This window comes from Polypterus senegalus, unplaced genomic scaffold (assembly GCF_016835505.1).
Source record: "Polypterus senegalus isolate Bchr_013 unplaced genomic scaffold, ASM1683550v1 scaffold_3341, whole genome shotgun sequence".
NCBI lineage: Eukaryota > Metazoa > Chordata > Cladistia > Polypteriformes > Polypteridae > Polypterus > Polypterus senegalus.
This window is the reverse complement of record NW_024381206.1, coordinates 8,036-29,649: the sequence shown is the minus strand read 5'-3', so window position 1 is coordinate 29,649 and position 21,614 is coordinate 8,036. Positions and strand designations below refer to the sequence as shown.

At 44.4% G+C, this 21,614-nt stretch overlaps 9 non-coding genes and 1 pseudogene across 9 annotated transcripts; all 10 read left to right on the top strand.

Moving 5' to 3' along the window:
• Positions 1 to 266: 266 nt before the first annotated feature.
• LOC120520525 lies at positions 267 to 374 on the top strand. Its single transcript, XR_005631869.1, has one exon. It is a non-coding gene; the product is annotated as a U6 spliceosomal RNA (small nuclear RNA).
• Positions 375 to 1,941: 1,567 nt separating this feature from the next.
• On the top strand, positions 1,942 to 2,049 carry LOC120520524. The gene has a single exon (XR_005631868.1). It is a non-coding gene; the product is annotated as a U6 spliceosomal RNA (small nuclear RNA).
• A 1,575-nt stretch (positions 2,050 to 3,624) lies between these two features.
• LOC120520523 lies at positions 3,625 to 3,732 on the top strand. Its single transcript, XR_005631867.1, has one exon. It is a non-coding gene; the product is annotated as a U6 spliceosomal RNA (small nuclear RNA).
• A 1,560-nt stretch (positions 3,733 to 5,292) lies between these two features.
• LOC120520522 lies at positions 5,293 to 5,400 on the top strand. Its single transcript, XR_005631866.1, has one exon. It is a non-coding gene; the product is annotated as a U6 spliceosomal RNA (small nuclear RNA).
• A 1,563-nt stretch (positions 5,401 to 6,963) lies between these two features.
• Positions 6,964 to 7,070, top strand: LOC120520514. Its single transcript, XR_005631861.1, has one exon. It is a non-coding gene; the product is annotated as a U6 spliceosomal RNA (small nuclear RNA).
• Positions 7,071 to 8,638: 1,568 nt separating this feature from the next.
• Positions 8,639 to 8,746, top strand: LOC120520516. The gene has a single exon (XR_005631862.1). It is a non-coding gene; the product is annotated as a U6 spliceosomal RNA (small nuclear RNA).
• A 1,569-nt stretch (positions 8,747 to 10,315) lies between these two features.
• On the top strand, positions 10,316 to 10,422 carry LOC120520519. Its single transcript, XR_005631865.1, has one exon. It is a non-coding gene; the product is annotated as a U6 spliceosomal RNA (small nuclear RNA).
• Positions 10,423 to 11,994: 1,572 nt separating this feature from the next.
• LOC120520520 lies at positions 11,995 to 12,090 on the top strand (annotated as a pseudogene).
• Positions 12,091 to 13,660: 1,570 nt separating this feature from the next.
• On the top strand, positions 13,661 to 13,768 carry LOC120520518. Its single transcript, XR_005631864.1, has one exon. It is a non-coding gene; the product is annotated as a U6 spliceosomal RNA (small nuclear RNA).
• A 3,084-nt stretch (positions 13,769 to 16,852) lies between these two features.
• Positions 16,853 to 16,960, top strand: LOC120520517. The gene has a single exon (XR_005631863.1). It is a non-coding gene; the product is annotated as a U6 spliceosomal RNA (small nuclear RNA).
• Positions 16,961 to 21,614: the final 4,654 nt, after the last annotated feature.

The window sequence follows — 21,614 nt, the reverse complement described above, 5'->3', positions numbered from 1 at the left end:
TGGGGCGGGGCACATCTGATATGGAATTAGCATAAAGCCAAGGTGGCCTCTCTGTGAAATTTACACTGGAAAATGGCAAAGAGAGAGGCTGGATGCTACACTGGGCATTGTCTGCTTCTTCTCCACACTGCTATTCGTGGAATTTTACCATTAGAAGAGACTGCAACCTGAGAAATAGAGCTGAACGGCCAAGCGAATTACACCACAATGGTCTGACGAGGTGGTGCATCCCCCGTACTTAAGCACAGAGCCTTCCCCCCAAATCTGTACTTGCTCAGGCAGTACATCAACTAAAATTGGAGCGATACAGAGAAGATTAGCATGGCCCCTGCGCAAGGATGACACGCAAAATCGTGGAAGCGCTCCTCTTTTCTTCCTAAATATGTCACAGGCATTTGTCACGTCAACGAAGATTCCTCCATTGAAGTATCACATAAAGTCAGAAAAATGAAGTTTGGCTGATGCTGTACAGCGCTCCTATGAGGTTTGGGAAGATCTGTTAACGGTAAAGGCAACGTTCGAAAAACATTGCACTCCGTCTTGTACCTCGATCGTCAAATGCAGAAGGAGACGTGGGAAAGGAATGTGAGTTACATCTATGGTCAGCCCAATTGCCTTCCGTTTCCCGACTAATTCCAAGGTTTCAGTAGTCACTGGCTTCTTTCTTCTCTGTATCGTCGGCAAGTTTTCCCAGCCAGGAATGGGGTACTGGAAAGCCTCTTCCTGCCGGACGGTAAATCAAAATGGCTTTGTCCGATCGCGACAGTGATATTTTTTTCGAAGCGAGACGCAACATGAAGGAGTACGGAAAGAACGCCAACGGCTCTTTGTTTTAGAATCCGACGATGCTAAATCCAGACTCCTCTGATGTAGCGCATGTCCTCTCCCTTCTGAGTGTGGGAATTACGAACTACGTCAATGTTGCGCCGTCAACCAAAGTCAGTCTTTGCTCCCTCCTTGGTGAGGATGGGGTATTTCTGCTGCTAGTAATACACAGTTTCTTCTCTCTCGGCATATGCCGTTCATGAAAATTCAGCTGCTTACTATTACGTCTCTCTCAGCGGGATCTGGAGTTGGCGTCATGCCAGTTTTGGCCAAAGATGGCGCTGTCTCCGCATCAGACAACATTCTTAATGTCCAGAGAAGGAGGTCAGTGGTTGGTCTCTCCTTATTAAACACAGCAGAGATCGGAATGGTCGCGACAAGTTCAGTTCTTGTTTGGATGGCAAAGTACGGGAGTTTTCAAGAAAACCAGGTGTTTCTTTGTTTTCCAAGCTACTCAAAAGACAACGGGTTCATTAACTGATGGCACTGGTTGGCTCCTGGGATCAGCAGTTTTCCCATTTCTAATTCAATCTTTAATTTCCAAGGAGGATGTAGAGTTTTACCTTTAATCATTTCTATCATTTTTATTTCTTCTAATTTTTCTCTTATTAAATGTTTATTTTTAACGGTTTAATGTTTCTTTCAGTAGGTTAGCTTCGCAGTTGATCATTTCCTATAGGGAAAAGCAGGGATTTCACGGTGCCTGTACCCATTCTCATTTCTTCTCAGTGGTGTTCCAGCCAGAAAAAAATTAACCCGAAAGTGTTGTATACCTAGTATGAGCAAAGAAAACAACCTCTGCGGAAATTCAGCAAGTCACGGCGGCCACGCCCACAAACGCGGCCCGCCCCTGGGGCGGGGCACATCTGATATGGAATTAGCATAAAGCCAAGGTGGCCTCTCTGTGAAATTTACACTGGAAAATGGCAAGGGAGAGGCTGGATGCTACACTGGGCATTGTCTGCTTCTTCTCCACACTGCTATTCGTGGAATTTTACCATTAGAAGAGACTGCAACCTGAGAAATAGAGCTGAACGGCCAAGCGAATTACACCACAATGGTCTGACGAGGTGGTGCATCCCCCGTACTTAAGCACAGAGCCTTCCCCCCAAATCTGTACTTGCTCAGGCAGTACATCAACTAAAATTGGAGCGATACAGAGAAGATTAGCATGGCCCCTGCGCAAGGATGACACGCAAAATCGTGGAAGCGCTCCTCTTTTCTTCCTAAATATGTCACAGGCATTTGTCACGTCAACGAAGATTCCTCCATTGAAGTATCACATAAAGTCAGAAAAATGAAGTTTGGCTGATGCTGTACAGCGCTCCTATGAGGTTTGGGAAGATCTGTTAACGGTAAAGGCAACGTTCGAAAAACATTGCACTCCGTCTTGTACCTCGATCGTCAAATGCAGAAGGAGACGTGGGAAAGGAATGTGAGTTACATCTATGGTCAGCCCAATTGCCTTCCGTTTCCCGACTAATTCCAAGGTTTCAGTAGTCACTGGCTTCTTTCTTCTCTGTATCGTCGGCAAGTTTTCCCAGCCAGGAATGGGGTACTGGAAAGCCTCTTCCTGCCGGACGGTAAATCAAAAATGGCTTTGTCCGATACGCGACAGTGATATTTTTTTCGAAGCGAGACGCAACATGAAGGAGTACGGAAAGAACGCCAACGGCTCTTTGTTTTAGAATCCGGCGATGCTAAATCCAGACTCCTCTGATGTAGCGCATGTCCTCTCCCTTCTGAGTGTGGGAATTACGAACTACGTCAATGTTGCGCCGTCAACCAAAGTCAGTCTTTGCTCCCTCCTTGGTGAGGATGGGGTATTTCTGCTGCTAGTAATACACAGTTTCTTCTGTCTCGGCATATGCCGTTCATGAAAATTCAGCTGCTTACTATTACGTCTCTCTCAGCGAGGGGATCTGGAGTTGGGCGTCATGCCAGTTTTGGCCAAAGATGGCGCTGTCTCCGCATCAGACAACATTCTTAATGTCCAGAGAAGGAGGTCAGTGGTTGGTCTCTCCTTATTAAACACAGCAGAGATCGGAATGGTCGCGACAAGTTCAGTTCTTGTTTGGATGGCAAAGTACGGGGAGTTTTCAAGAAAACCAGGTGTTTCTTTGTTTTCCAAGCTTCTCAAAAGACAACGGGTTCATTAACTGACGGCACTGGTTGGCTCCTGGGATCAGCAGTTTTCCCATTTCTAATTCAATCTTTAATTTCCAAGGAGGATGTAGAGTTTTACCTTTAATCATTTCTATCATTTTTATTTCTTCTAATTTTTCTCTTATTAAATGTTTATTTTTAACGGTTTAATGTTTCTTTCAGTAGGTTAGCTTCAGAGTTGATCATTTCCTATAGGGAAAAGCAGGGATTTCACGGTGCCTGTACCCATTCTCATTTCTTCTCAGTGGTGTTCCAGCCAGAAAAAAATTTACCCGGAAAGTGTTGTATACCTAGTATGAGCAAAGAAAACAACCTCTGCGGAAATTCAGCAAGTCACGGCGGCCACGCCCACAAACGCGGCCCGCCCCTGGGGCGGGGCACATCTGATATGGAATTAGCATAAAGCCAAGGTGGCCTCTCTGTGAAATTTACACTGGAAAATGGCAAAGGGAGAGGCTGGATGCTACACTGGGCATTGTCTGCTTCTTCTCCACACTGCTATTCGTGGAATTTTACCATTAGAAGAGACTGCAACCTGAGAAATAGAGCTGAACGCCAAGCGAATTACACCACAATGGTCTGACGAGGTGGTGCATCCCCCGTACTTAAGCACAGAGCCTTCCCCCCAAATCTGTACTTGCTCAGGCAGTACATCAACTAAAATTGGAGCGATACAGAGAAGATTAGCATGGCCCCTGCGCAAGGATGACACGCAAAATCGTGGAAGCGCTCCTCTTTTCTTCCTAAATATGTCACAGGCATTTGTCCGTCAACGAAGATTCCTCCATTGAAGTATCACATAAAGTCAGAAAAATGAAGTTTGGCTGATGCTGTACAGCGCTCCTATGAGGTTTGGGAAGATCTGTTAACGGTAAAGGCAACGTTCAAAAACATTGCACTCCGTCTTGTACCTCGATCGTCAAATGCAGAAGGAGACGTGGGAAAGGAATGTGAGTTACATCTATGGTCAGCCCAATTGCCTTCCGTTTCCCGACTAATTCCAAGGTTTCAGTAGTCACTGGCTTCTTTCTTCTCTGTATCGTCGGCAAGTTTTCCCAGCCAGGAATGGGGTACTGGAAAGCCTCTTCCTGCCGGACGGTAAATCAAAATGGCTTTGTCCGATCGCGACAGTGATATTTTTTCGGCGAGACGCAACATGAAGGAGTACGGAAAGAACGCCAACGGCTCTTTGTTTTAGAATCCGGCGATGCTAAATCCAGACTCCTCTGATGTAGCGCATGTCCTCTCCCTTCTGAGTGTGGGAATTACGAACTACGTCAATGTTGCGCCGTCAACCAAAGTCAGTCTTTGCTCCCTCCTTGGTGAGGATGGGGTATTTCTGCTGCTAGTAATACACAGTTTCTTCTGTCTCGGCATATGCCGTTCATGAAAATTCAGCTGCTTACTATTACGTCTCTCTCAGCGGGGGATCTGGAGTTGGGCGTCATGCCAGTTTTGGCCAAAGATGGCGCTGTCTCCGCATCAGACAACATTCTTAATGTCCAGAGAAGGAGGTCAGTGGTTGGTCTCTCCTTATTAAACACAGCAGAGATCGGAATGGTCGCGACAAGTTCAGTTCTTGTTTGGATGGCAAAGTACGGGAGTTTTCAAGAAAACCAGGTGTTTCTTTGTTTTCCAAGCTTCTCAAAAGACAACGGGTTCATTAACTGACGGCACTGGTTGGCTCCTGGGATCAGCAGTTTTCCCATTTCTAATTCAATCTTTAATTTCCAAGGAGGATGTAGAGTTTTACCTTTAATCATTTCTATCATTTTTATTTCTTCTAATTTTTCTCTTATTAAATGTTTATTTTTAACGGTTTAATGTTTCTTTCAGTAGGTTAGCTTCGGGTTGATCATTTCCTATAGGGAAAAGCAGGGATTTCACGGTGCCTGTACCCATTCTCATTTCTTCTCAGTGGTGTTCCAGCCAGAAAAAAATTAACCCGGAAAGTGTTGTATACCTAGTATGAGCAAAGAAAACAACCTCTGCGGAAATTCAGCAAGTCACGGCGGCCACGCCCACAACGCGCCGCCCTCCGGGGCGGGGCACATCTGATATGGAATTAGCATAAAGCCAAGGTGGCCTCTCTGTGAAATTTACACTGGAAAATGGCAAAGAGAGAGGCTGGATGCTACACTGGGCATTGTCTGCTTCTTCTCCACACTGCTATTCGTGGAATTTTACCATTAGAAGAGACTGCAACCTGAGAAATAGAGCTGAACGCGCGAATTACACCACAATGGTCTGACGAGGTGGTGCATCCCCCGTACTTAAGCACAGAGCCTTCCCCCCAAATCTGTACTTGCTCAGGCAGTACATCAACTAAAATTGGAGCGATACAGAGAAGATTAGCATGGCCCCTGCGCAAGGATGACACGCAAAATCGTGGAAGCGCTCCTCTTTTCTTCCTAAATATGTCACAGGCATTTGTCACGTCAACGAAGATTCCTCCATTGAAGTATCACATAAAGTCAGAAAAATGAAGTTTGGCTGATGCTGTACAGCGCTCCTATGAGGTTTGGGAAGATCTGTTACGGTAAAGGCAACGTTCGAAAAACATTGCACTCCGTCTTGTACCTCGATCGTCAAATGCAGAAGGAGACGTGGGAAAGGAATGTGAGTTACATCTATGGTCAGCCCAATTGCCTTCCGTTTCCCGACTAATTCCAAGGTTTCAGTAGTCACTGGCTTCTTTCTTCTCTGTATCGTCGGCAAGTTTTCCCAGCCAGGAATGGGGTACTGGAAAGCCTCTTCCTGCCGGACGGTAAATCAAAATGGCTTTGTCCGATCGCGACAGTGATATTTTTTCGCGCGCAACATGAAGGAGTACGGAAAGAACGCCAACGGCTCTTTGTTTTAGAATCCGGCGATGCTAAATCCAGACTCCTCTGATGTAGCGCATGTCCTCTCCCTTCTGAGTGTGGGAATTACGAACTACGTCAATGTTGCGCCGTCAACCAAAGTCAGTCTTTGCTCCCTCCTTGGTGAGGATGGGGTATTTCTGCTGCTAGTAATACACAGTTTCTTCTGTCTCGGCATATGCCGTTCATGAAAATTCAGCTGCTTACTATTACGTCTCTCTCAGCGAGGGGATCTGGAGTTGGGCGTCATGCCAGTTTTGGCCAAAGATGGCGCTGTCTCCGCATCAGACAACATTCTTAATGTCCAGAGAAGGAGGTCAGTGGTTGGTCTCTCCTTATTAAACACAGCAGAGATCGGAATGGTCGCGACAAGTTCAGTTCTTGTTTGGATGGCAAAGTACGGGAGTTTTCAAGAAAACCAGGTGTTTCTTTGTTTTCCAAGCTTCTCAAAAGACAACGGGTTCATTAACTGACGGCACTGGTTGGCTCCTGGGATCAGCAGTTTTCCCATTTCTAATTCAATCTTTAATTTCCAAGGAGGATGTAGAGTTTTACCTTTAATCATTTCTATCATTTTTATTTCTTCTAATTTTTCTCTTATTAAATGTTTATTTTTAACGGTTTAATGTTTCTTTCAGTAGGTTAGCTTCACAGTTGATCATTTTCTATAGGGAAAAGCAGGGATTTCACGGTGCCTGTACCCATTCTCATTTCTTCTCAGTGGTGTTCCAGCCAGAAAAAATTAACCGGAAAGTGTTGTATACCTAGTATGAGCAAAGAAAACAACCTCTGCGGAAATTCAGCAAGTCACGGCGGCCACGCCCACAAACGCGGCCCGCCCCTGGGGCGGGGCACATCTGATATGGAATTAGCATAAAGCCAAGGTGGCCTCTCTGTGAAATTTACACTGGAAAATGGCAAAGGGAGAGGCTGGATGCTACACTGGGCATTGTCTGCTTCTTCTCCACACTGCTATTCGTGGAATTTTACCATTAGAAGAGACTGCAACCTGAGAAATAGAGCTGAACGGCCAAGCGAATTACACCACAATGGTCTGACGAGGTGGTGCATCCCCCGTACTTAAGCACAGAGCCTTCCCCCCAAATCTGTACTTGCTCAGGCAGTACATCAACTAAAATTGGAGCGATACAGAGAAGATTAGCATGGCCCCTGCGCAAGGATGACACGCAAAATCGTGGAAGGCTCCTCTTTTCTTCCTAAATATGTCACAGGCATTTGTCACGTCAACGAAGATTCCTCCATTGAAGTATCACATAAAGTCAGAAAAATGAAGTTTGGCTGATGCTGTACAGCGCTCCTATGAGGTTTGGGAAGATCTGTTAACGGTAAAGGCAACGTTCAAAAACATTGCACTCCGTCTTGTACCTCGATCGTCAAATGCAGAAGGAGACGTGGGAAAGGAATGTGAGTTACATCTATGGTCAGCCCAATTGCCTTCCGTTTCCCGACTAATTCCAAGGTTTCAGTAGTCACTGGCTTCTTTCTTCTCTGTATCGTCGGCAAGTTTTCCCAGCCAGGAATGGGGTACTGGAAAGCCTCTTCCTGCCGGACGGTAAATCAAAAATGGCTTTGTCCGATACGCGACAGTGATATTTTTTTCGAAGCGAGACGCAACATGAAGGAGTACGGAAAGAACGCCAACGGCTCTTTGTTTTAGAATCCGACGATGCTAAATCCAGACTCCTCTGATGTAGCGCATGTCCTCTCCCTTCTGAGTGTGGGAATTACGAACTACGTCAATGTTGCGCCGTCAACCAAAGTCAGTCTTTGCTCCCTCCTTGGTGAGGATGGGGTATTTCTGCTGCTAGTAATACACAGTTTCTTCTCTCTCGGCATATGCCGTTCATGAAAATTCAGCTGCTTACTATTACGTCTCTCTCAGCGAGGGGATCTGGAGTTGGGCGTCATGCCAGTTTTGGCCAAAGATGGCGCTGTCTCCGCATCAGACAACATTCTTAATGTCCAGAGAAGGAGGTCAGTGGTTGGTCTCTCCTTATTAAACACAGCAGAGATCGGAATGGTCGCGACAAGTTCAGTTCTTGTTTGGATGGCAAAGTACGGGAGTTTTCAATAAAACCAGGTGTTTCTTTGTTTTCCAAGCTTCTCAAAAGACAACGGGTTCATTAACTGACGGCACTGGTTGGCTCCTGGGATCAGCAGTTTTCCCATTTCTAATTCAATCTTTAATTTCCAAGGAGGATGTAGAGTTTTACCTTTAATCATTTCTATCATTTTTATTTCTTCTAATTTTTCTCTTATTAAATGTTTATTTTTAACGGTTTAATGTTTCTTTCAGTAGGTTAGCTTCGCAGTTGATCATTTCCTATAGGGAAAAGCAGGGATTTCACGGTGCCTGTACCCATTCTCATTTCTTCTCAGTGGTGTTCCAGCCAGAAAAAAATTAACCGGAAAGTGTTGTATACCTAGTATGAGCAAAGAAAACAACCTCTGCGGAAATTCAGCAAGTCACGGCGGCCACGCCCACAACGCGACCGCCCTGGGGCGCACATCTGATATGGAATTAGCATAAAGCCAAGGTGGCCTCTCTGTGAAATTTACACTGGAAAATGGCAAAGAGAGAGGCTGGATGCTACACTGGGCATTGTCTGCTTCTTCTCCACACTGCTATTCGTGGAATTTTACCATTAGAAGAGACTGCAACCTGAGAAATAGAGCTGAACGCGCCAAGCGAATTACACCACAATGGTCTGACGAGGTGGTGCATCCCCCGTACTTAAGCACAGAGCCTTCCCCCCAAATCTGTACTTGCTCAGGCAGTACATCAACTAAAATTGGAGCGATACAGAGAAGATTAGCATGGCCCCTGCGCAAGGATGACACGCAAAATCGTGGAAGCGCCTCTTTTTCTTCCTAAATATGTCACAGGCATTTGTCACGTCAACGAAGATTCCTCCATTGAAGTATCACATAAAGTCAGAAAAATGAAGTTTGGCTGATGCTGTACAGCGCTCCTATGAGGTTTGGGAAGATCTGGTAACGGTAAAGGCAACGCTCGAAAAACATTGCACTCCGTCTTGTACCTCGATCGTCAAATGCAGAAGGAGACGTGGGAAAGGAATGTGAGTTACATCTATGGTCAGCCCAATTGCCTTCCGTTTCCCGACTAATTCCAAGGTTTCAGTAGTCACTGGCTTCTTTCTTCTCTGTATCGTCGGCAAGTTTTCCCAGCCAGGAATGGGGTACTGGAAAGCCTCTTCCTGCCGGACGGTAAATCAAAATGGCTTTGTCCGATTACGCGACAGTGATATTTTTTTCGAAGCGAGACGCAACATGAAGGAGTACGGAAAGAACGCCAACGGCTCTTTGTTTTAGAATCCGACGATGCTAAATCCAGACTCCTCTGATGTAGCGCATGTCCTCTCCCTTCTGAGTGTGGGAATTACGAACTACGTCAATGTTGCGCCGTCAACCAAAGTCAGTCTTTGCTCCCTCCTTGGTGAGGATGGGGTATTTCTGCTGCTAGTAATACACAGTTTCTTCTCTCTCGGCATATGCCGTTCATGAAAATTCAGCTGCTTACTATTACGTCTCTCTCAGCGGGGATCTGGAGTTGGGCGTCATGCCAGTTTTGGCCAAAGATGGCGCTGTCTCCGCATCAGACAACATTCTTAATGTCCAGAGAAGGAGGTCAGTGGTTGGTCTCTCCTTATTAAACACAGCAGAGATCGGAATGGTCGCGACAAGTTCAGTTCTTGTTTGGATGGCAAAGTACGGGGAGTTTTCAAGAAAACCAGGTGTTTCTTTGTTTTCCAAGCTTCTCAAAAGACAACGGGTTCATTAACTGACGGCACTGGTTGGCTCCTGGGATCAGCAGTTTTCCCATTTCTAATTCAATCTTTAATTTCCAAGGAGGATGTAGAGTTTTACCTTTAATCATTTCTATCATTTTTATTTCTTCTAATTTTTCTCTTATTAAATGTTTATTTTTAACGGTTTAATGTTTCTTTCAGTAGGTTAGCTTCGAGTTGATCATTTCCTATAGGGAAAAGCAGGGATTTCACGGTGCCTGTACCCATTCTCATTTCTTCTCAGTGGTGTTCCAGCCAGAAAAAAATTAACCCGGAAAGTGTTGTATACCTAGTATGAGCAAAGAAAACAACCTCTGCGGAAATTCAGCAAGTCACGGCGGCCACGCCCACAACGCGGCCCGCCCCTGGGGCGGGGCACATCTGATATGGAATTAGCATAAAGCCAAGGTGGCCTCTCTGTGAAATTTACACTGGAAAATGGCAAAGAGAGGCTGGATGCTACACTGGGCATTGTCTGCTTCTTCTCCACACTGCTATTCGTGGAATTTTACCATTAGAAGAGACTGCAACCTGAGAAATAGAGCTGAACGGCCAAGCGAATTACACCACAATGGTCTGACGAGGTGGTGCATCCCCCGTACTTAAGCACAGAGCCTTCCCCCCAAATCTGTACTTGCTCAGGCAGTACATCAACTAAAATTGGAGCGATACAGAGAAGATTAGCATGGCCCCTGCGCAAGGATGACACGCGTAAAATCGTGGAAGCGCTCCTCTTTTCTTCCTAAATATGTCACAGGCATTTGTCACGTCAACGAAGATTCCTCCATTGAAGTATCACATAAAGTCAGAAAAATGAAGTTTGGCTGATGCTGTACAGCGCTCCTATGAGGTTTGGGAAGATCTGTTAACGGTAAAGGCAACGTTCGAAAAACATTGCACTCCGTCTTGTACCTCGATCGTCAAATGCAGAAGGAGACGTGGGAAAGGAATGTGAGTTACATCTATGGTCAGCCCAATTGCCTTCCGTTTCCCGACTAATTCCAAGGTTTCAGTAGTCACTGGCTTCTTTCTTCTCTGTATCGTCGGCAAGTTTTCCCAGCCAGGAATGGGGTACTGGAAAGCCTCTTCCTGCCGGACGGTAAATCAAAATGGCTTTGTCCGATACGCGACAGTGATATTTTTTTCGAAGCGAGACGCAACATGAAGGAGTACGGAAAGAACGCCAACGGCTCTTTGTTTTAGAATCCGACGATGCTAAATCCAGACTCCTCTGATGTAGCGCATGTCCTCTCCCTTCTGAGTGTGGGAATTACGAACTACGTCAATGTTGCGCCGTCAACCAAAGTCAGTCTTTGCTCCCTCCTTGGTGAGGATGGGGTATTTCTGCTGCTAGTAATACACAGTTTCTTCTCTCTCGGCATATGCCGTTCATGAAAATTCAGCTGCTTACTATTACGTCTCTCTCAGCGAGGGGATCTGGAGTTGGCGTCATGCCAGTTTTGGCCAAAGATGGCGCTGTCTCCGCATCAGACAACATTCTTAATGTCCAGAGAAGGAGGTCAGTGGTTGGTCTCTCCTTATTAAACACAGCAGAGATCGGAATGGTCGCGACAAGTTCAGTTCTTGTTTGGATGGCAAAGTACGGGGAGTTTTCAAGAAAACCAGGTGTTTCTTTGTTTTCCAAGCTTCTCAAAAGACAACGGGTTCATTAACTGACGGCACTGGTTGGCTCCTGGGATCAGCAGTTTTCCCATTTCTAATTCAATCTTTAATTTCCAAGGAGGATGTAGAGTTTTACCTTTAATCATTTCTATCATTTTTATTTCTTCTAATTTTTCTCTTATTAAATGTTTATTTTTAACGGTTTAATGTTTCTTTCAGTAGGTTAGCTTCAGTTGATCATTTCCTATAGGGAAAAGCAGGGATTTCACGGTGCCTGTACCCATTCTCATTTCTTCTCAGTGGTGTTCCAGCCAGAAAAAAATTAACCCGGAAAGTGTTGTATACCTAGTATGAGCAAAGAAAACAACCTCTGCGGAAATTCAGCAAGTCACGGCGGCCACGCCCACAAACGGCCCGGCCCTGGGGCGGGGCACATCTGATATGGAATTAGCATAAAGCCAAGGTGGCCTCTCTGTGAAATTTACACTGGAAAATGGCAAAGAGAGAGGCTGGATGCTACACTGGGCATTGTCTGCTTCTTCTCCACACTGCTATTCGTGGAATTTTACCATTAGAAGAGACTGCAACCTGAGAAATAGAGCTGAACGCCAAGCGAATTACACCACAATTGTCTGACGAGGTGGTGCATCCCCCGTACTTAAGCACAGAGCCTTCCCCCCAAATCTGTACTTGCTCAGGCAGTACATCAACTAAAATTGGAGCGATACAGAGAAGATTAGCATGGCACCCTACGCAAAATCGTGGAAGCGCTCCTCTTTTCTTCCTAAATATGTCACAGGCATTTGTCACGTCAACGAAGATTCCTCCATTGAAGTATCACATAAAGTCAGAAAAATGAAGTTTGGCTGATGCTGTACAGCGCTCCTATGAGGTTTGGGAAGATCTGTTAACGGTAAAGGCAACGTTCGAAAAACATTGCACTCCGTCTTGTACCTCGATCGTCAAATGCAGAAGGAGACGTGGGAAAGGAATGTGAGTTACATCTATGGTCAGCCCAATTGCCTTCCGTTTCCCGACTAATTCCAAGGTTTCAGTAGTCACTGGCTTCTTTCTTCTCTGTATCGTCGGCAAGTTTTCCCAGCCAGGAATGGGGTACTGGAAAGCCTCTTCCTGCCGGACGGTAAATCAAAAATGGCTTTGTCCGATACGCGACAGTGATATTTTTTTCGAAGCGAGACGCAACATGAAGGAGTACGGAAAGAACGCCAACGGCTCTTTGTTTTAGAATCCGACGATGCTAAATCCAGACTCCTCTGATGTAGCGCATGTCCTCTCCCTTCTGAGTGTGGGAATTACGAACTACGTCAATGTTGCGCCGTCAACCAAAGTCAGTCTTTGCTCCCTCCTTGGTGAGGATGGGGTATTTCTGCTGCTAGTAATACACAGTTTCTTCTCTCGGCATATGCCGTTCATGAAAATTCAGCTGCTTACTATTACGTCTCTCTCAGCGAGGGGATCTGGAGTTGGGCGTCATGCCAGTTTTGGCCAAAGATGGCGCTGTCTCCGCATCAGACAACATTCTTAATGTCCAGAGAAGGAGGTCAGTGGTTGGTCTCTCCTTATTAAACACAGCAGAGATCGGAATGGTCGCGACAAGTTCAGTTCTTGTTTGGATGGCAAAGTACGGGGAGTTTTCAAGAAAACCAGGTGTTTCTTTGTTTTCCAAGCTTCTCAAAAGACAACGGGTTCATTAACTGACGGCACTGGTTGGCTCCTGGGATCAGCAGTTTTCCCATTTCTAATTCAATCTTTAATTTCCAAGGAGGATGTAGAGTTTTACCTTTAATCATTTCTATCATTTTTATTTCTTCTAATTTTTCTCTTATTAAATGTTTATTTTTAACGGTTTAATGTTTCTTTCAGTAGGTTAGCTTCGCAGTTGATCATTTCCTATAGGGAAAAGCAGGGATTTCACGGTGCCTGTACCCATTCTCATTTCTTCTCAGTGGTGTTCCAGCCAGAAAAAAATTAACCCGGAAAGTGTTGTATACCTAGTATGAGCAAAGAAAACAACCTCTGCGGAATTCAGCAAGTCACGGCGGCCACGCCCACAGCCGCGCCCGCCCTGGGGCGGGCACATCTGATATGGAATTAGCATAAAGCCAAGGTGGCCTCTCTGTGAAATTTACACTGGAAAATGGCAAAGAGAGAGGCTGGATGCTACACTGGGCATTGTCTGCTTCTTCTCCACACTGCTATTCGTGGAATTTTACCATTAGAAGAGACTGCAACCTGAGAAATAGAGCTGAACGGCCAAGCGAATTACACCACAATGGTCTGACGAGGTGGTGCATCCCCCGTACTTAAGCACAGAGCCTTCCCCCCAAATCTGTACTTGCTCAGGCAGTACATCAACTAAAATTGGAGCGATACAGAGAAGATTAGCATGGTCCCTGCGCAAGGATGACACGTAAAATCGTGGAAGCGCTCTCTCTTTTCTTCCTAAATATGTCACAGGCATTTGTCACGTCAACGAAGATTCCTCCATTGAAGTATCACATAAAGTCAGAAAAATGAAGTTTGGCTGATGCTGTACAGCGCTCCTATGAGGTTTGGGAAGATCTGTTAACGGTAAAGGCAAGCGTTCGAAAAACATTGCACTCCGTCTTGTACCTCGATCGTCAAATGCAGAAGGAGGCGTGGGAAAGGAATGTGAGTTACATCTATGGTCAGCCCAATTGCCTTCCGTTTCCCGACTAATTCCAAGGTTTCAGTAGTCACTGGCTTCTTTCTTCTCTGTATCGTCGGCAAGTTTTCCCAGCCAGGAATGGGGTACTGGAAAGCCTCTTCCTGCCGGACGGTAAATCAAAATGGCTTTGTCCGATCGCGACAGTGATATTTTTTCGCGCGACGCAACATGAAGGAGTACGGAAAGAACGCCAACGGCTCTTTGTTTTAGAATCCGACGATGCTAAATCCAGACTCCTCTGATGTAGCGCATGTCCTCTCCCTTCTGAGTGTGGGAATTACGAACTACGTCAATGTTGCGCCGTCAACCAAAGTCAGTCTTTGCTCCCTCCTTGGTGAGGATGGGGTATTTCTGCTGCTAGTAATACACAGTTTCTTCTCTCTCGGCATATGCCGTTCATGAAAATTCAGCTGCTTACTATTACGTCTCTCTCAGCGAGGGGATCTGGAGTTGGGCGTCATGCCAGTTTTGGCCAAAGATGGCGCTGTCTCCGCATCAGACAACATTCTTAATGTCCAGAGAAGGAGGTCAGTGGTTGGTCTCTCCTTATTAAACACAGCAGAGATCGGAATGGTCGCGACAAGTTCAGTTCTTGTTTGGATGGCAAAGTACGGGGAGTTTTCAAGAAAACCAGGTGTTTCTTTGTTTTCCAAGCTTCTCAAAAGACAACGGGTTCATTAACTGATGGCACTGGTTGGCTCCTGGGATCAGCAGTTTTCCCATTTCTAATTCAATCTTTAATTTCCAAGGAGGATGTAGAGTTTTACCTTTAATCATTTCTATCATTTTTATTTCTTCTAATTTTTCTCTTATTAAATGTTTATTTTTAACGGTTTAATGTTTCTTTCAGTAGGTTAGCTTCGCAGTTGATCATTTCCTATAGGGAAAAGCAGGGATTTCACGGTGCCTGTACCCATTCTCATTTCTTCTCAGTGGTGTTCCAGCCAGAAAAAAATTAACCCGGAAAGTGTTGTATACCTAGTATGAGCAAAGAAAACAACCTCTGCGGAAATTCAGCAAGTCACGGCGGCCACGCCCACAACGCAAGCCCGCCCTGGGGCGGGGCACATCTGATATGGAATTAGCATAAAGCCAAGGTGGCCTCTCTGTGAAATTTACACTGGAAAATGGCAAAGAGAGAGGCTGGATGCTACACTGGGCATTGTCTGCTTCTTCTCCACACTGCTATTCGTGGAATTTTACCATTAGAAGAGACTGCAACCTGCAAGGATGACACGCAAAATCGTGTGGAAGCGCTCCTCTTTTCTTCCTAAATATGTCACAGGCATTTGTCACGTCAACGAAGATTCCTCCATTGAAGTATCACATAAAGTCAGAAAAATGAAGTTTGGCTGATGCTGTACAGCGCTCCTATGAGGTTTGGGAAGATCTGTTAACGGTAAAGGCAACGTTCGAAAAACATTGCACTCCGTCTTGTACCTCGATCGTCAAATGCAGAAGGAGACGTGGGAAAGGAATGTGAGTTACATCTATGGTCAGCCCAATTGCCTTCTGTTTCCCGACTAATTCCAAGGTTTCAGTAGTCACTGGCTTCTTTCTTCTCTGTATCGTCGGCAAGTTTTCCCAGCCAGGAATGGGGTACTGGAAAGCCTCTTCCTGCCGGACGGTAAATCAAAAATGGCTTTGTCCGATACGCGACAGTGATATTTTTTCGGCGAGGCAACATGAAGGAGTACGGAAAGAACGCCAACGGCTCTTTGTTTTAGAATCCGACGATGCTAAATCCAGACTCCTCTGATGTAGCGCATGTCCTCTCCCTTCTGAGTGTGGGAATTACGAACTACGTCAATGTTGCGCCGTCAACCAAAGTCAGTCTTTGCTCCCTCCTTGGTGAGGATGGGGTATTTCTGCTGCTAGTAATACACAGTTTCTTCTCTCTCGGCATATGCCGTTCATGAAAATTCAGCTGCTTACTATTACGTCTCTCTCAGCGAGGGGATCTGGAGTTGGCGTCATGCCAGTTTTGGCCAAAGATGGCGCTGTCTCCGCATCAGACAACATTCTTAATGTCCAGAGAAGGAGGTCAGTGGTTGGTCTCTCCTTATTAAACACAGCAGAGATCGGAATGGTCGCGACAAGTTCAGTTCTTGTTTGGATGGCAAAGTACGGGGAGTTTTCAAGAAAACCAGGTGTTTCTTTGTTTTCCAAGCTTCTCAAAAGACAACGGGTTCATTAACTGATGGCACTGGTTGGCTCCTGGGATCAGCAGTTTTCCCATTTCTAATTCAATCTTTAATTTCCAAGGAGGATGTAGAGTTTTACCTTTAATCATTTCTATCATTTTTATTTCTTCTAATTTTTCTCTTATTAAATGTTTTTTTTAACGGTTTAATGTTTCTTTCAGTAGGTTAGCTTCGCAGTTGATCATTTCCTATAGGGAAAAGCAGGGATTTCACGGTGCCTGTACCCATTCTCATTTCTTCTCAGTGGTGTTCCAGCCAGAAAAAAATTAACCCGGAAAGTGTTGTATACCTAGTATGAGCAAAGAAAACAACCTCTGCGGAAATTCAGCAAGTCACGGCGGCCACGCCCACAAACGCGGCCCGCCCCTGGGGCGGGGCACATCTGATATGGAATTAGCATAAAGCCAAGGTGGCCTCTCTGTGAAATTTACACTGGAAAATGGCAAAGAGAGGCTGGATGCTACACTGGGCATTGTCTGCTTCTTCTCCACACTGCTATTCGTGGAATTTTACCATTAGAAGAGACTGCAACCTGAGAAATAGAGCTGAACGCCAAGCGAATTACACCACAATGGTCTGACGAGGTGGTGCATCCCCCGTACTTAAGCACAGAGCCTTCCCCCCAAATCTGTACTTGCTCAGGCAGTACATCAACTAAAATTGGAGCGATACAGAGAAGATTAGCATGGTCCCTGCGCAAGGATGACACGTAAAATCGTGGAAGCGCTCATCTTTTCTTCCTAAATATGTCACAGGCATTTGTCACGTCAACGAAGATTCCTCCATTGAAGTATCACATAAAGTCAGAAAAATGAAGTTTGGCTGATGCTGTACAGCGCTCCTATGAGGTTTGGGAAGATCTGTTAACGGTAAAGGCAACGCGTTGAAAAACATTGCACTCCGTCTTGTACCTCGATCGTCAAATAAATTTTTTTTAAACCCAAAAAAATTTTTAACAAGGCCTTTCCCCTGTTTTTTGAAAAGGGGCCCGGGGGGGGCCCCCCAGGGTTTCCCCCCAAAAATTTCCCGGGGGAAATCCGGCAAAAACACCTTCCCTTGCCCGCAAAACCCCCCGGGGGGGAAAAGTTCGCGGGGTTCAAAATCCCAAAAAGGAAAGGGGTTTTTTTCCCTTTAAACCCTTTTTTCACCCCGGGTTTTCCCCTTGAAAGGGAAAATTAAACCCAAAAAAAGAAGTTTGGGGGGGTTTCCCCTTTGATTAAAAATTTTTTAAAAAGGGCCCTTGAAAAACATTCTTTTTTTGGAAAAGGAGGCGGGGGAAAAATTTTTCCCCCTTCCCCCGGGGATTTTCAGGCCCATTTCCCCCTTTTTCCTGGAAAGGAATTTTCAAGGCCAAATAAAAACCCCCGGGGGAAAACAAAATTTTTGGGGCCCCGGGGTTTTTTAAAAAGGGGGAAAGTTTGGGTAAAACGTTGTTCGAAAAAAGGAAAAAATTTTTCGAAACCTTTTTTTCCCCCTTTTTTTAAACCCCTTTTCCCCCAAAACAAAATTTTTTCCCTTTTGTTTTGGGGGGTTTTTTGGGGATTAAAAAACCAGTTTTTTTCCAAAAAAATTTTTTTCCCCCCCTTTTTTGATTAAAAAATTTTTTTAAAAATTTCCCTTCTTTTTTTTTTTTTTAAAAATTTAAAGGGTTTCTTCCTTCCCCGGAAAATTCCCATTGTTTTTTTGGGGGAAAAGGGGGTTTTAAAAAGGGTTTTTTCACCTCAGGTAAAAAGGGGGGGGTTTTTTTCCCGAATTTTAAATTTTTTTTGGGAGGGGGGAAAATTTTTCCCATTTTCTTTTTTTCCCCTTTTCCAAAAAAGGTTAAAAGGGGAATGTTTTGGTTTACATTTTTCATTTCAAAATTAAAAAGAAAGGGATTTCCCAATTTTATTTCATTTTTTTGTTTTTCCCCCAATTGGGGAATTTTACCTTGATGCCCCAAAAAAAAGGATTTAGGGCTGAACCCCTTTTCCAAAATTTTCCCCTTTACGAAGGGGTTTTTGGGGCCCCCAAAAATTTTTTAAAAAAAATTGTCCCCGGGGCATTTTTTCCCACCAAGGGGGAAAAAGAAATAAGGGAAAGTACCTTCATTTGGGCCCCCTTTTTTTCCCTTTTTCCCGGTTTTTTTAAAAAGACTCCATTGAATAACTAAAGAGAAAAAAAAGTTTGGGTGCTCCCCGGTCCAAAGAGGTTTAAAATCTGTTTTTTTGGGGGAAACGAAAAAACCCCCGGGTTGACCCTGCAGAACAAAAATGGGGGCTTTTTTAAAAACCCCCTTTTTTTCCCTTTTTAATTTCATTTTTCCTTTTTCGGGATTTTTGGAAGGGTTTTTGGGGGAAAGTCTTTTCGGAAAAAAAAAAAATTTTTTTACCGTTCCCCCAAATTTTTTCAAAGGGGGAAAAAGGGTCAAAGGCCCCCCGGTTTCTTTTAAAAAACCAGTTAGCCCTTTTTTCCTTTTTCCCCCTTTTTAAGAAAATAGTTTTGCCCCGGAAAAAAAAATGCTTTGCCCCCTTTGGTGAATTACCCCAAATAAATTTTCCCGGGCAAGGTTTTTTAAAACAGTGCTTTTTTTCCCCCCCCCGGGGGATTTTTTCCCGGGGTAAAATTTTTCCCGCTCCCAAAAACAAAAACCCAGGGGGGTCGGGGTTTGGTTTTCCCTTTTTTTTAAACACAGCGGGAAACCCCCAAAAATTCAGTTCTTTTTGGTCAAAAATTTTTCAAAAAAAAGGGTTTCTTTTTTTTTCCAAGTTCCGCCGGTTCAAAATTTTAAAAAAAGGGGGGGGTGGTTCCTTTTAACAATCAATTTAAAAGGGGGTTGGGGGTTTTTTTATTTTCAATTTTTACCAATTTTTTTTTTTTAAATGTTTAAAACTTTTAAAGTTTTTCATGGTTTACCCGGTATTTTCCTTAAAAAATTTAAAAGGGGTAATTTTTTTTTCCTATTTTTATTTAAAATTAAAAAGGTTTACCTTTTAGGGGAAAGAAAAAATCTTTTTTGAAACGGGCCCCCCCCTTTCCCCCCCCTTTTTCCCCCCTATGGTTAGCAAAACCAAGGGGTTTTTTTTTTGGGAAAAGGGAAAAATTCTCAGGGGATTTTTGCCCCCAAACCCCTTTTTTGGGGTTTTCCTTGGGGAAGAAGGGAAAAAAAACGGCCGGAATTACAAAATCCCCGGGTTGACCCCCCTTTTGAAAGGCCCTTTTTCCCCAAATCTGTATTTTACATAAAAAAAAATGGGAAAAAGGGAAAAAATTTTTCCCTCCAAAACCGGGGGGGGGGCCCCCTCCTTTTCTAAAAAAGTCAAGGATTTTTTTGGAAAATTCCTAAAAATTTTAAAAATAAAAAGAAGTTTGAGCTTCACCCTTGATTTGGGAAATCGAAAAAAAGGCCCCAAAAAAACCCCCCCCTTTTCCCATCCTCAGAAGGGGTTGGGTTAATTTTCCCCAATTGCTCCGTTTTCCAAAAATTTAAAAGGCCCGGGGGCCCTTTTTTTCTTTTTGGGGAAACCCAGGGAATGGGGACGCCCCCTCTTTGGGACGGAAATAAAAAATCTTTTGGGACATGTTTTTCCCCCGGGAGGAAAAAAAAAAAAGGCAACCTCTTTTTTCCCCTGCAAATGACCCCTTGATTCCATTCCCTCCCCTTTGGGGGGAATTCCCAAAATAATTTCGCCCCATTAAATTTTTGCCCCTCCGGGGGTGGGGGTTTCTGATAAAAACATTTTTTCCCCCGGGGCATGGGCCCCTTTAAAACAGCGTTCAAGCCCCCTTCAGTGGTTTGGGGGAGCAGAGTTTTCCAAAACGGTTTTTTTTTCCCAATCTAAAGACAATTTTAATTCCGAGGGAAACGTTTTGGGCTCTCATAACAGCTCCCAATCTAAATTAAATTTTTTTAAGGGAAAAGGTGGGAGTTTTCAAAAACCATTTCTTTTTTTTTTCAATTTCCTCAAAAAAGGGTTTTTTAACTTTTTAAGGGTTTGGGTTCTGGATCGCTTTTCCCATTTCTAACAAAATTCCGCGAGGGGGTTTCCCCTTTCATTTTTTCTCATTTTCCCAAAAAAAATTTTCTAAAATGTTTATTAAATTAAGGGAAAAGGGGAAACCCCTTAGGAAATTTCCAATGGGGAAAGCAGACCTTGCTGCCGCCCATCTATTTTCAAAAAGGTGCCCCGAAATTTACCGGTGGCAAAAAGTGGAGAAAGGGGCATCTGCCAACACCCGGGGATTTCATTAAAACGCCCCCAAAAGGGAGTGAACCCAAGGAATTAGCATACAATGGCTCCTGTGAATTTCCACTAAAATTGGCAAGCAGAGGGGTTTCAAACTGGATTGCTCGTCTTCTCAACAAATTGCTTTACGGAAATTTACCATGAAGCTGCAACCGAAAATGAGCGAACCCCATAGCATTCCCAAAAGGGTCGCGGGGTGATCCGTCAACAAGATTCCCCAAATTGATTCTCACAGTAAATCAAAAAATTTGGGCTGATACAGAGAAGTTCCAGGGGTTTGGGAAGGGTGCCGAAAAGGGTAGGCCCCTCTCCAAATATGTCCAATTTGTCACTCAGAAGACCCAAAGAATTAATTAAAAGTCAAAAAATTTTGGCTGTCTTACCGACTCCAAGGTTTGGAAGTTCTTTTCGTAAAGCTCGAAAATTTCCCCGGTCTGGACCTCTCCCCTGCGAGGACGGGAAAGGAATTGGTTCCATCATGGCGGGAATTTTTGGGTTCCTTAACAATTAAGGAGTATCGAAGCCTTTCTTCTTTTTTTGAATTCCAGCCAAATGGTCTGGAAAGCCTTTTCCCTTTCGGGGAAATTAAAAATTCTTATCCATGTCGCGTAAAATTTTTCAGCTTGGCCCTTGGGAGATGGAAAACTGCGGTTCTTTTTCGAATAGCGATGCTAATAAACCCTTCGTGCTACTATGTCCCTCCCCGATCTGAGGGGGGGATGCCAATTTTCACAAAAGCGCCTTGCTCCCCCCTTGGGAAGATAGGATTTCGTGGTTGGTTCTTTTTCCTCTACAGCCGCCCAATAAAATTAGCTGCTTCTTTTTCCTCTTGGGGAAAGTACGGGTTTTGAAACCAGGGTTTTTTTTTGCCCCAAAAGACAACTTCTTAATGTGAAAAGGGGTCGTGGATTGGTTCTCCTTTTCAAACAATCTTTTTTTCCGAGGTCAGTTTTGTTTGGACAAATCATTTTCCCAATTTTTTTTTAATTTTTTCATGAAGTTTTTTTCGTGGTTGTTGGGGGGATTTCCCCTTAAAAAAGGGGTTTCATCCGAATTTTTTCTTTTTTTCCCCAAAAAATTTTCCCAAATTTTAACCTGTTAAAAGAAAAATTTTTAAAGAAAAAGCCGGGGGGCCCCCAAAAAAAGGGGGCCCCCCGGGTTTCTTA